Here is a 13,430-nt window from a genome sequence, read left to right as displayed (position 1 = left end):
AGCGCTCACTCTTCCTGCTCAACAAATGACAAGGGCGGAGCCTTATACCACGTGATACAGAAGCTGTGCCGTGTGATGCTAAAATTAGCAGGGAAAAAACAACGGAGAGCACGTCAGGGATGACGAGAAAGTGACAGGAGAAAATCCGTCCCGGTCAACCACCCAAACATCAATAACGGGAACCTTATACAGCGCTTCCCTATACCCGTCGAACTCCCGCAGGCACAAAGACATCACGGAGGCTATCACTTATCACCTGACCAAAGATATGGCTCCATCAACACTGTGCAAAACGAGGGATTTAGGAAAACGATCAACACCCTAGACAAACGCTACACAGTGCCGTCCCGCAACTATTTTTCTATTGTTGCACTACCTGCTCTGTACACGCAGCGTCGAGCAACGGTGGAGACGGAATTTCAAGCAGGACAACATTTTGCTGCAACAACAAAACGTGAGACATTTGTTGTTTTATGTTTATTTATTGTTATGAGAGAATCATGATCTCAATTCTAAGCCAAAAAAATCATGATTCTCATTTTATGCAAAATCGTGCAGCCCTAACATTAACACAAAACTATTGTTTCACCAGAGAAACACACATGAAGAGAGAGAGAGACAATAACAGCTACCAAACAGTCGTCATAATTCTTCACACAATGAGAAAAGGACAAATCAACAAGTAACAATGACTAATTACTATTAAAATCTGTAACATAATGTATTGTTTGGAGTTTAGTCTGATTGGTTCAGGATGAGCTGCCATTATCCAATCACACGTCTGCTTACCTGCATCTTTTCTCTTTTTTCTAACCTGAGCACCTGATGGCTTTGAACTTTTGTTGTCCATCTTCCATTGGTTTGAATTTTGCGCTGCAGTACAAACACAAATCCCCCAACCCGAGGATCAGCACAATTAACCTAACAGACCTACACCTTAGTTCACAGATTCACTTTGTCTAAGGTTGATTTCTGGGATTTCACACAACCCAGGATTCAGATCGTGAATCCATGATGGGCTTGGATTTACATCATTATAAATGAAATGTGCTCTACTTGGAAGCAGCTGGCCCCGCCCCTTTTGACGGGTTGTGTGAGACTTTAAATCATCAAACTGTAAATTATAAATTTAAATTGTTATTGATCCTTTACCCCGAGTCCTAAAGTGTAGATTTATTTTCTTACTCTTCTTATATATATTGTTTGTTTACTTGCACCGCTGTAACTGCAGCCTCGTCGTCTCGTCTCTCTATATGCTGGACTGTCTGTAGCAGAGATGACAATAAAGTTTACTTTGACTTCAGCAGCGCGCAGGCGCACCGAGGGCTCTCGCGCTCACTTTATAGAATTTAGAAAAAACATGGGTGCAGATTATAAGTCTGTATCATAATATCTGTTTGTTGTTTTTATTTTGTTTTGCGAGTTGGTTATTAGATGCCGCTCCAGCCAGCCAGAGACTCCCCGCCGCCCCGCCCTCTCCTCCCTGTGCCGCCAGCAGCAGGCGCACCTCGCAAACGGAGGGCGCCCTTACTCCCAGCAAATGGCTGATAGAAAACCGATCGGTGCCTACGAATTTCCCAATATGCGCTGGCATGACGTCGGGGAAGCATGGGTACGACCGATTATTTTATTTTTTTCTTGCCAATGCCCGTGATGCCCCCCCACGATGCATTCTATTGGTTTGCACACTTACACACACCCAGCTGTGGTTTCCTGTTTTGCTGGACTCTGGAGAGCCCCGCCTTTAACGCTCTTCTCTCACAGAGAGCAACAGAAAACTTGGAAAAACTCCAGATTGACTGAACTCAGTTCAAAGTTACCTTGACACCTTTAGATGTGAGACGTAGTGATGGTCCGCTTGAAGCTGACGCTCCGGTGCGTGTGTCAGAAAGATCAACGCGCTGCTTCAGAAGCACCGTGTCGAGGCTTGATTCGTTTGGCCAGAGTCACGTGATCAGTGACGTCTGAAGCTTCGTTTAGAACGTACCTTTTTTAAAATCAAACTTTATTGAAACACAATGAGTATACAACATACAAACAGATGAAGTTTACAAAAGAACAGAACATGAACATACAGAACCAGGAGTAAAAAAATGATGATATGAGTAGGCGAAAAAAATCTACATATAAATATTGTTCTGAGAGGCTTTTTGTTGGTTGAGTCTGAAATTGATTGTATGTACAATTCATATCCTTATAAAAAGGCAGAAATATGGTGTTTTATTAATAAACTTACATTTATAGATATAAAATAGCTAAAAGTATCAACAAATTTTTAATAAAAAAACATTTATCATTCTTCCTGGGGAACTTAAAGAAACAGAATAAAACATTTTCCCATCGTAAAGAAAACTCCCTTAAAATATGGACAATAACAAAACTGCTAAATTCTTCCAGAATCTCTGTGTAGAGGAACCAAAAGAGATGTGCCACAGTTTCTGGATGATCCCCACAGAAAGTTCAATTAGTATTTATGTCTCTTTTAAATGTTACCATATAGTGACTGGCTGGGTCACATTTATGAAGAATTTTATATGAGATTTCCTTCACCTTGTTCACAATTAGATATTTATGGGATCATCCAGACTGTCTTCCAGGTGATATCAAGGTTCAAGGTTCAAGGTTCAAGGTTCTTTATTTGTCACATGCATTGTTATACAAGTATAACACACAGTGAAATGTAACCTGACACACTCCTCGACATGTGCAAAAATGGGGGGGGGGGGGGGGGTGTAGAGGAAGAACATTATATATATATATATATATATATATATATATATATATCTTCAGTGTTTTGCGCTTGTGAAGTGGCTGTTTGGTCTCTCCAATGTAGAGGTCTGGGCATTCTTTGCTGCACTGTACAGCAAACACCTGATAGAGTTGTATTGTTGATTGTCATTTATGCTTAGAAATATTTAACCATAGATGCTTAGAAGTGTATAATTAATTGTGTAGTGATAAGTTGTGTGATCTTTAACAGGCTACAGAGGCCTGGTGTGCATTCCACACTGGGAGCATGGGAAAGTTTGTACCTTGTTTAATTGTTATGGTAGGATTAACGTAGTTACATCTGTTCTAGTCTAAGTGCTTTTCTGTTTAGATGAACTGCTGGACTTCCTCACCGGGGGGGGGGGGGGGGTGTCTAGTCTACCCTCTTCCTAACCAAGGATGTTTGCTTGTGTGCTTTTATGACCCTTTGATCAGCAGTAACATACACACACACACACACACACACACACAGTATGTCATATGTTAATGAACCTATGCATATTCATGTAACCTCAATAAAAGGACAGTGTACGGGAGGACGGACGAGAGCTACTGGGGTCAAGCGAAGGAACGGCGTTTGTCTGGTTCTCTCCCGTGCACGAGTACCATGAAGAAGTTTGCCTACTTGCGTCTTGCTTGCAGTGTAATTATATTGTCTTAACGTTCCAGCGAATAGGTTTATGCTACAAACCTATCACACCACATTGTTAAGTTTGTGTTTAGGAGTTTTGTCTTTGTTGTTTGAGTCACTGAATCAGGAACTCTGCCTCCTTTTGTTCTCACACTGGGTTTAATGAAAGAAGGTTTCTGTTTGTCCATTAAAGTTCTTTGTTGTGATCTTTTAAAGGATCCTGTGATGATCCAGAGCCTGGCTTGTCTCCAGGAGTCTCTCAGTGACCTGAGCAGCAGCTACAGCTCTGCTGGCCTTTGTGTTCACCCTGTAGGAGACGTGGAGACCCGAGCTCACCTTCTGCAGCACTTAGACACAGCTGCAGTGAGGGAAGGTGAGTCATCCTTTAGCAGGACATCATTCAGGCTTTATTAGCATCACTGTGACTGTTATTGTGTTTGTAGGAGGTTTCCTCTACTGGTCTCAGACAGCAGCAGAAACATCAGCCTCCCTGTCAGTGGAGATCAGTTCTTATGTGCTGTTGGCCAAACTCAGTGCCTCCCCGACTGCTGAGGATCTGGGATATGCCTCTGGTATTATCAGGTGGCTGACTGGGCAGCAGAACTATTACGGAGGCTTCTCCTCCACTCAGGTACGACACCACCCGAACAGCATGAAGCTCATCTTTGAGTTCATCTACAGTCTTGGACCAAATCAGGAGAAATAATCCTGAAGCTTTCATGTTGTTGCTTTTCTCTCAGATATACAGACTTGTTTTAGCAGGCAGGGATGTTTTTATTCTTTATTTACAAGATGAAATTGACTTTGGTCTAAAAATGTGTTGTTTTAACAGAACAGCCTTCTGTGCACCAACTACACGTAACAGCCTGTAAATAACAGCTCAGCTGCAGTCTGTAAGTTTATACCTGTGCTTTCTCTACTTTGTTTCTCTGAGATCATCTCTGTTAAACATGTTTAACCTGTTTAACCTTTATTTAACCAGGAAGTGAAGGTTAGAAACTCTTTTGTGAGAGTGTGTTGAAGTGACACAGGCAGTTTGAACTTCATGTCAACATGAATCCATCCTGTAGGACACAGTGGAGGCTCTTCAGGCTCTCTGCTCCACTCTGGTGTTCAGTCCTGAAGGTTGGAGCGCAGGGACAGTTCAGGCTCCAGCAGTCAGCTGACATTTGATTGAAATCAGGGCAACAAACTGTTCTACCAGGAGGAGGCGCTGCAGGACGTGTCAGGAAAACACAGGCTGGAGGTGAAGCTGCATGTGCTTCAGTGCAGGTCAGTGACAGCATCATGTGACCAGGTCCTGGTTGGTGTCAAACAAAGGATTTCTTTGTTTCTTTGTACCTTTAAAACGCTAAAGAAGCATTTTCACATGGAATAAATGTGTTTTCATAGACAACATTAGAGCTGACAGTAAGAACTGCACACAGTACAATTCTGTTTGACACTAAATTAAAAATCAATAAAGTCACTTTGTGTCTCCATGAGAATCAGATAAACTTTCTTCATCCCAGAGGGAAACTGAGCTGTCGGAGCAGCAAACACACAACAAACATCAAGCACTGATACAAAATGAGAAACACAGATATTGATGATAAATATTAAGATAAAAAGGATGGAAAGGAGAGTTCGTCCGCTAGTTGAACCTCGGATACAGGAGGAACAATGCGGTTTTCATCCTGGTCGCGGAACACTGGACCAGCTCTTTATCCTCTCGAGGATACTTGAGGGTGCATGGGAGTTTGCCCAACCAGTCTACATGTGTTTTGTGGACTTGGAGAAGGCATTCGACCGTGTCCCTCGGGGTGTCCTGTGTGAGGTGTTGCGGGAGTATGGGGTGTCTGGCCCATTGCTACGGGCCATTCGATCCCTATACAACCGTTGCAAGAGCTTGGTTCGCATTGCCGGCAATAAGTCGGACTCGTTCCCGGTGGGTGATGGGCTCCGCCAGGGCTGCCCTTTGTCTCCGGTTCTGTTCATAATTTTTATGGACAGGATTTCTAGGCGCAGCCAAGTGGCGGAGGGCTTTCGCTTTGGTGGCCTCAGAATCTCATCTCTGATTTTTGCAGATGATGTGGTTCTGTTGGCTTCATCGGGTGAGGGCCTCCCGCTCGCACTGGAACGGTTCGCAGCCGAGTGTGAAGCAGCGGGAATGAGGATCAGCACCTCCAAATCTGAGGCCATGGTTCTCAGCCGGAAAAGGGTGGAGTGCCCACCCCGGGTCGGGGATGAGTTCCTGCCCCAAGTGGAGGAGTTCAAGTATCTCGGGGTCTTGTTCGCGAGTGATGGGAGAAGGGAGCCGGAGATCGACAGACGGATTGGGGCTGCAGCTGCAGTAATGCGGACGCTGCACCGGTCCGTCGTGGTGAAGAGGGAGCTGAGTGTAAAAGTGAAGCTCTCCATTTACCGGTCGATCTACGTCCCTACCCTCACCTATGGCCACGAGCTGTGGGTAGTGACCGAAAGAACGAGATCGCGGATACAAGCGGCAGAAATGAGCTTCCTCCGAAGGGTGGCTGGCCTCTCCCTTAGAGATAGGGTGAGAAGTTCGGCCATCCGGGAGGGGCTCAGAGTAGAGCAGCTGCTGCTCCACATCGAAAGGAGCCAGCTGAGGTGGTTCGGGCATCTGACAAGGATGCCTCCTGGGCGCCTCCTGGGTGAGGTGTTCCAGGCATGTCCCACCGGGAGGAGGCCCCGGGGCAGATCCAGGACACGCTGGAGAGATTATATCTCTCGGCTGGCCTGGGAACGCCTTGGTGTTCCCCCGGATAAGCTGGAGGGGGTGGCTGGGGAGAGGGAGGTCTGGGCCTCTTTGCTTAGGCTGCTGCCCCCGCGACCCGGCCTCGGATAAAGCGGATGAAGATGGATGGATGGATATTGAGATAAATATAGAGATATAAATGTAAAAGTGTCACGGTGTAGAAAAATGACAGCAGGCTACACTGAGCTGTGATTGGTTCTGTTTGTTTCCCAGATTTGTGCCACCTACAACATCCCAACACCTGCTGATGTCCCCACTCTCAGTGTGAAAGTCCACACAGAGGTGGAGCCCACAGGTGACTCTGCCAGAGCCAGACTGACTGTGGAAATACATCCCTGTAAGTATGTGACAGGTTAGAGGAGAGCTCTGTACCAGCGTGGAGTCACTGTGGGTGGATGAAGAGCATGTGTGCACACACTGTTCAAACACAGCTACAGTGGGAAGGAGAAAACTACAAACATGGTGGACCTGGATGTTCCCCAGAGTGTGAGTAATTAGACAGACTCTACCAACACGTGTGTGTCATGTGATCACTGTGATGATGTCATCTCCTCTCCTCCTGAACGTCTGTGATGAACACACTATCAGCATCACTGACATATTTCATCATTTAAAAACACTTCCTGTCACTGTGGTGGTTACAGTGACATCATGCAGTTTGTGCTTTGACCTCCAGAGGGCGACAAATCAGCACAGACAGAGAGCTCCATTCAAACTTTGCTGCCATCAGGAATAATTCTTCAAATATAATCATCAGTGTTTGATCAGGGACAATCTAGACATGTGTGACAATACTGAACATGTCACATGACACACCTTAAACATCATCTGATCAACTCTGTGTTGCGACTTCCCTCCACAAATGAAGCTGTTGCCAGCTGAGTTGGTTTGAGCTGTGACTTGTCTCCAATGAGCCAAACTGAGCCCCACTTGTGTTTGTGTATTTATTTCAAAACTGAAACAACAACGTCAGGTGTATACATATTTGAGTTGGTCCTTTTTTGGATTAAGAGGGTTGGTTTAAACACATTGTATTGGTGCACGGGTGTGTGGCATGACTCCTAGGTGTGTTAGGTGATAAATGTGGTTGCACTCACCTGTTCACCGTACCTGATGTTGATGAGCAGGAAGGTGGGGTGAGCATGAGGGGAAGCTTTCTGTTGACCGCAGTCTTTCTGATGCATTTTTCACTGTAACTTGATGTATGCTTTATGCACTAATTGATGCCATAGGCCAATGTTGTAGTTTGGCATAGTAATTGGTGTAATTCTTTATGAGTTGCAGTTATTTTGTTTGTGCAGTCTGTGCATTTGTTTGATGGTTTAATCCCATATGCTGATTTGTATAGTACCACAGTACCATGTGGAATAAAAGGAGCAAATAGTACATAAGTGCATCTAATGTGTGTATTGTTGCGTGTCATCAGCGTCCTCATGTTTAGCCACTGCGATCAAGTGAGCCGTCATTTGTGAGCCGCAGTCAAGCCAGCCGCCTCTTATCCGCCGCATCAATTTTCTTGCGCTTCTACAATGGCCATTATGGCAGTGTCTTTTCTCCTTATTTCCCTATTGAAAGCATAGAACCGTGCACAAGTACATGCGCACACGCACTCACATATGCACGCGCACGCACACATTGCATTGGGACAGCCCGTTAAAGCCATCGGGACAGTCTGGTTGCATATTTAAAAAGTCATTAAAAATAATTTTTGATAGTTGATGTCGAACTTTTAACACAGATCTACTGTAATATTCCACAAAAACTAGAGGAAACTTATATTCAATTCAGTAGACTCAATGCAATTATGTCATTTTCAAAAATACATTACAAATCATGCTTAAAAGTTGATGTCCAACTTTCAACACATGCTTCCTCTGGGACACCTACTGTACTTCTGGGCCAGGTTTGATCCGCTGCATCAATATTTGTTTAATATTAATGGATCAAAAATGCTGCTGAGAGAGTCATGACAGGGACTATAAAGAGACAGCATATTTCACCCATATTTGCTTGTCTTCACTGACTCCCTCTGAAATCCAGATTTAAATTTTGGAATCTTTTTCTCACATAAAGGGTCAATTTTATGTTAAAATCCTCACAGTACTATATATCCCCAAATGGCCGCTTCTGTCTTTCGGACTGCAGGCGCACTTGTGGTTCCTATAATATTTTAAGGTTGAGTGGGAGGCAGAGTAGTGATGTGTCGTTCGCGAACAAGACGGCTCTTAGAGCCGGATCTTTGAAGTGAACAACGCGAGCCGGCTCCTTATTGGGAGCCGTGGGTTTTTCACCCTCTCTCTCTCTCGCACTTTTTTTCCGCTTCACTCCGCACGCGAGCCTTGTGCTTTACGCTGAGCAGAGGGGGGAGGGGCGATAGTTACACTCAGTAGCACAGGAACAGAGCGGGAGGGAGAGAGAGAGAAAGAGCCAGGGGCAACAACGTCACATTAGAAAGATATAGTAATCATCCATGGTTCTCAGTCGGAAAAGGGTGGAGTGCCCACTCCGGGTCGGGGATGAGTTCCTGCCCCAAGTGGAGGAGTTCAAGTATCTCGGGGTCTTGTTCGCGAGTGATGGGAGAAGGGAGCCGGAGATCGACAGACGGATTGGGGCTGCAGCTGCAGTAATGCGGACGCTGCACCGGTCCGTCGTGGTGAAGAGGGAGCTGAGTGTAAAAGCGAAGCTCTCCATTTACCGGTCGATCTACGTCCCTACCCTCACCTATGGCCACGAGCTGTGGGTAGTGACCGAAAGAACGAGATCGTGGATACAAGCGGCAGAAATGAGCTTCCTCCGAAGGCTGGCTGGCCTCTCCCTTAGAGATAGGGTGAGAAGTTCGGCCATCCGGGAGGGGCTCAGAGTAGAGCAGCTGCTGCTCCACATCGAAAGGAGCCAGCTGAGGTGGTTCGGGCATCTGACAAGGATGCCCCCTGGGCGCCTCCTGGGTGAGGTGTTCCAGGCATGTCCCACCGGGAGGAGGCCCCGGGGCAGATCCAGGACACGCTGGAGAGATTATATCTCTTGGCTGGCATGGGAACACCTTCGTGTTCCCCCGGATAAGCTGGAGGAGGTGGCTGGGGAGAGGGAGGTCTGGGCCTCTTTGCTTAGGCTGCTGCCCCCGCGACCCGGCCTCGGATAAAGCGGATGAAGATGGATGGATGGAATTTATATTTAATTGTGTTGTGGTTTGCAATGTTTTGTGTTGTTTCACTTTAAATTTGTTTAAAAGGAAAAAGCCGAAAATTAAAATAGTTAAAAGTTGAAATGTGAGTAGTTGGTTTTTTATGGGATCAGAACGATGCCACCTTGAAACGAAACCGAAAAAAATATTGAAACTGAAAAAAAAATTGATAGTGAAAAACAATTAATTGAAACTGCAAATTTTTTTTGTTTTCCGCTTACAATTTTTTTTTCAGTTTCAATCCGCTTTTTTCGGTTTCAATCTGCTGGCACTCTTTTGGCATCCGGGGGCGCGCTGGGGGGGCCAACAGTGATCACTGACTGTTTTTAGGAGATTTTTGAGACTAAAATCCTACTCAATAGGCTGAACATACCGTAAAATCAATCAGGTTCTTGCCCCTTTCTGTTCCTCTCTTAAGTCAAATATTCAAAATCTTGGAGCAATATCTAACTCTTCTCTGGGCCTGGACTCTCATGTAAAATCTTTGTCTCGTTCCTGTTTGTTTCATTTAAGGAACATCTCTAAACTCCGACATATGGTCTCCTCAGCTAACTGGAAAAAATTGCTCATGCATTTGTGTCATCATGTTTAGATTACTGTAATTCCCTGTTTACCAGCTTGGACAAATCATCTCTTTCTCGCCTCCAAGCTTTTCAAAATGGAGTGGCCAGGATACTAACACGTTCTAGCAAGCGAGCTCACATTACTCCTATTTTATGTTCTTTACATTGGCTCCCAATCAATTTTAGAATTCGTTTTAAAATTCATGTTTTAACATACAGAGCACTAAATGGCCCCAGACTATTTATCCAAGCTTCGTACAAAATACACTGCTACTTGTTGTCTTTGCTCACAGAATAAGTTTGTTGGTTGTTCCAACAACCAACAAACTTATTCGGCCAAAAGGGACAGAGCCTTTCAGTCTGTGGCACCAAGGCTGTGGAACCTCTACAACTACGTTTGGCTGACTCTGTGGACTCCTTTAAAAAGCAGTTAAAAACTTTACTGTTAATCAACGCTTTTTAAATTTTACATTTTTATTTACTTTTAACCTTTATATTGTGTATATTGTCCATTCTGACTTAACTTTGTTTATCTTAATCTTTGTGTACAGTGCTTTGTGATGGCCTGTCTATGAAATGCGCTTAATAAATAAACTTTACTTGTTTCTATTTTTACATAATTCATGACTTGTTCTTTTGGAGTTTAAGTTGTGAGTTATGTTTGGGCTGTGTCTCTTGCTCTTTCAGTGTAATATTGTTTTCTTGTGCTTCCTTTGTTTCCACCATGTTCCTTTTTTAGTTATATAGTATGGGTTAGCTGTAGCTCAGGTGGTAGAGCAGGTCATCTACTGATCGGAAGGTTGGTGATTTGATTCCTGGCTTCCCCAGTCTGCATGCCAAATATTCTTGGGCAAGATGCTAACCCCAAATTGCTCTCCGATGCGTCCATCGGAGTGTGAATGTTACATTAAAAATGTGCTGGCGTGAATGGGTGAATTCACAAGTTGTGTAAAGCGCTTTGAGTGCTCAGAAAAGTAGAAAAGCGCTATAAAAGAACCAGTCCATTTACTGTTAGGGACATTTTGTATGTTGTTTTAGTTTAATAAAACCACCTTTTGGATTATTCCCTGATGTGCCTGAGTTCTGTTTTTTAGTGTCACTGTGAAAGGCACACAACCTTTCTTTAATTTTTGATAAATATTACAGCGGACTGAGATGAAACCTGCCCCAGAGGTACAGTAGGTGCCCTAGAGGAAGCATGTGTTGAAAGTTGGACATCAACTATAAAGAAGGATTTTTAATTAATTTTTGAATATGATGGAATATTTCAGTACCCTTAATGGGTTTGAGGATACGTGTCCTTTAATTTATGAGGAATATTATCTGTCTCAGACGCCCCAGAATGAAGAGAATATCTATGGTTTTGTATTTTTTCTCAGGAAATCATCCTTCAGGCTTCCTCAGTTTCTTTAAAGTCGCCAACTGGACATGTTTGCTGAGATTTGATAAAACCTGCAAAAACCTCATCTGAAGTTTATGTGAGACGTCATGGTCCCTTTTACACATGAGCACGGGTTTCCATTTTATCAAGATATTTGCTAATAAATTTTTTTTACTGTCAGCTAACCAAGAGGGCTAAATGGTAGCAATCAGATCAATAAAGTAGATGAGATGTCAGTGAATAAAGCACAGGGACAAGTTAAAGTAAAGTCTAATTTATTTATTGGTTTAGGGCTCAGAAAACAAAGAATCACATGTTGAAATTAATGCACAGGAAACATCAAATTAGTATTTTGTCATGGCTGTGTGCAGGCAGGGAGAAAGGACCCAAAATGCAGGACTCGGCAGACGCCGTGGACAGACAGAGGGAACACAGGCAGGCATAAACAAAACCCAAACACATAGCAAAGCCAAACAAAAGACATAACAGAATAAACATAGGATGATATAAAGAAACACAAAACACTGAGTCGTCAGACTCAGGACCATGACATATTACTCAGAAAGTATTTACAGCAGAAGCAATAACAGATTATTTAATCCTTGAAATCTTCCATTACTTCCTCAAAGTTTAGTGATGATTTTCTATAAAACAGGTCCCATCTATGCAAGCATGTCTTACCTGCTTAGCTGATCTTTGATGATTCGTTGTTAAAACCTTATTTTTAAACTACTAAAGGTTTTACCTCCAGAGAATGTTGCTCATTCAGGCTATTTCAGGGTTGACTTTTCTGTACTACAAAGCTGGTTCACAATCTCAAACAGCTGCAGTCGAGAGAATATAAGCTCAAACTGTCAGGAGCAGGTTATGTCCAGAGTTCAGTCTAAAACCAGTTGGAAGCATTTTCACTGAGTCTTTTAAAGTATGCTTTCAGTGACATATTGATTATCTGCTGGGTGAAATGTGTTCATGTGATCAGAAAATGATTCTGATCTGCTGATGAGCCTGTTACACTGCCACAAACATGAATCGCTTTTTGAGATATTTTTCATGAACCACCAAAAGAGCCATTTTACCCTCCAGTACAGAAGACTGCATCTGGATGTGAGGGCAGCAGCGGGGACAAATGATTGTAATGAAGCGACGGACATTTCATGGCTGGTCTTAGATAATCGTGAGTTATTGTGTCTTATCGTGAAAAGTACATCGTTTTGCAAGAGGCATACAAGCACTGTGGAAAAAATGATCGTGTTTAAGTCCTGTAAAACTGTTTTTGTGAGCACTTTGCTCCCTATGTTATGCTTTAAAATTATGATACATGTAATGTGATCATCAAAGAACATGCTTTTTTTAAACTTTTATTCTTATGCTTTTAAAGTATGTCAGATTATCATAAAACACTTTTTTGTATGTTATTATGTTTTTCTTACACCATGTGTAATTTTTATAAACACCTTGTTCATTGTATCAATGTGTAATTATGTATCTTTGATAAATAAATAAAATATTTAATCTTGTATTTGTGTACTTTCTGGTGATTCAATAAAAAATGAGTCACATATCGCTCTGATAAACACAGATGGCTCAAAGAAATGTTTGATGGAACAAAGGAAACAAGTGTCTTGCTGCTAAACTTTTAAGTCATCATGGTTTAAATGAGAAAATGCCACTAGGAAACTAGCAGCCCTCTTTATGTAAAACATGAAAAACTCCATATCAGTGATATCTACAAAGGTGTACTCATTTCTTTGTAATGGTACTTTACTGTTCCAATGAAACAAAAAGAAAATCTCATTTTAAAGTACATTTTTCGGCCATCCTGACCTATTTTCAGGGGCAAGAATGTTGATGTTAGACTGTGTTTTAAATCAGGTTGTGATCTTAAACTAACTATCACAGCACTGATTTCAGTTGTAATCTCAATTAGAATCCCAATTTGGCTTTTCTCCAGTCAGTGTTATGGTGAAATTTAACTTGTTCTTTTGTGTAATTGCACATGGCCCAGCAAAGGACCCCTTAGTAAGCTGTACAGCATAAGTTTTCAATTCACTTTTGTCAGAAAACTTCACAGTATGAGAAGTTACAGCACAGTTTCTCCAAGTGTGTGGTTCTTTTTCAGCCAGCGTGCTTTTAGAGCATCTACATTA

General features: G+C 43.0%; 1 protein-coding gene across 5 annotated transcripts in view; it reads right to left on the bottom strand.

The window, feature by feature from the left end:
- The window catches only part of LOC309695232 (uncharacterized protein), a 20,526-nt gene extending 18,599 nt beyond the window's left edge, over positions 1-1,927 (bottom strand). For 3 of the 5 annotated variants that reach the window (XR_014273077.1, XM_082515758.1, XM_082515761.1), the window contains exon 1: positions 1,821-1,927. The gene's annotated coding sequence lies outside the window, so the exon portion shown is untranslated. Of the gene's footprint in view, positions 500-1,820 lie in introns of those variants that run through there. The other 2 variants (XM_082515760.1, XM_082515759.1) reach the window with 2 other exon arrangements.
- Between the last annotated feature and the right edge of the window lie 11,503 nt (positions 1,928-13,430).

Source organism: Aulonocara stuartgranti (assembly GCF_965226115.1).
Source record: "Aulonocara stuartgranti genome assembly, chromosome: 19".
NCBI lineage: Eukaryota > Metazoa > Chordata > Actinopteri > Cichliformes > Cichlidae > Aulonocara > Aulonocara stuartgranti.
The sequence above is the reverse complement of the archived record's forward strand: the minus strand, read 5'-3'. Positions and strand labels throughout refer to the sequence as shown.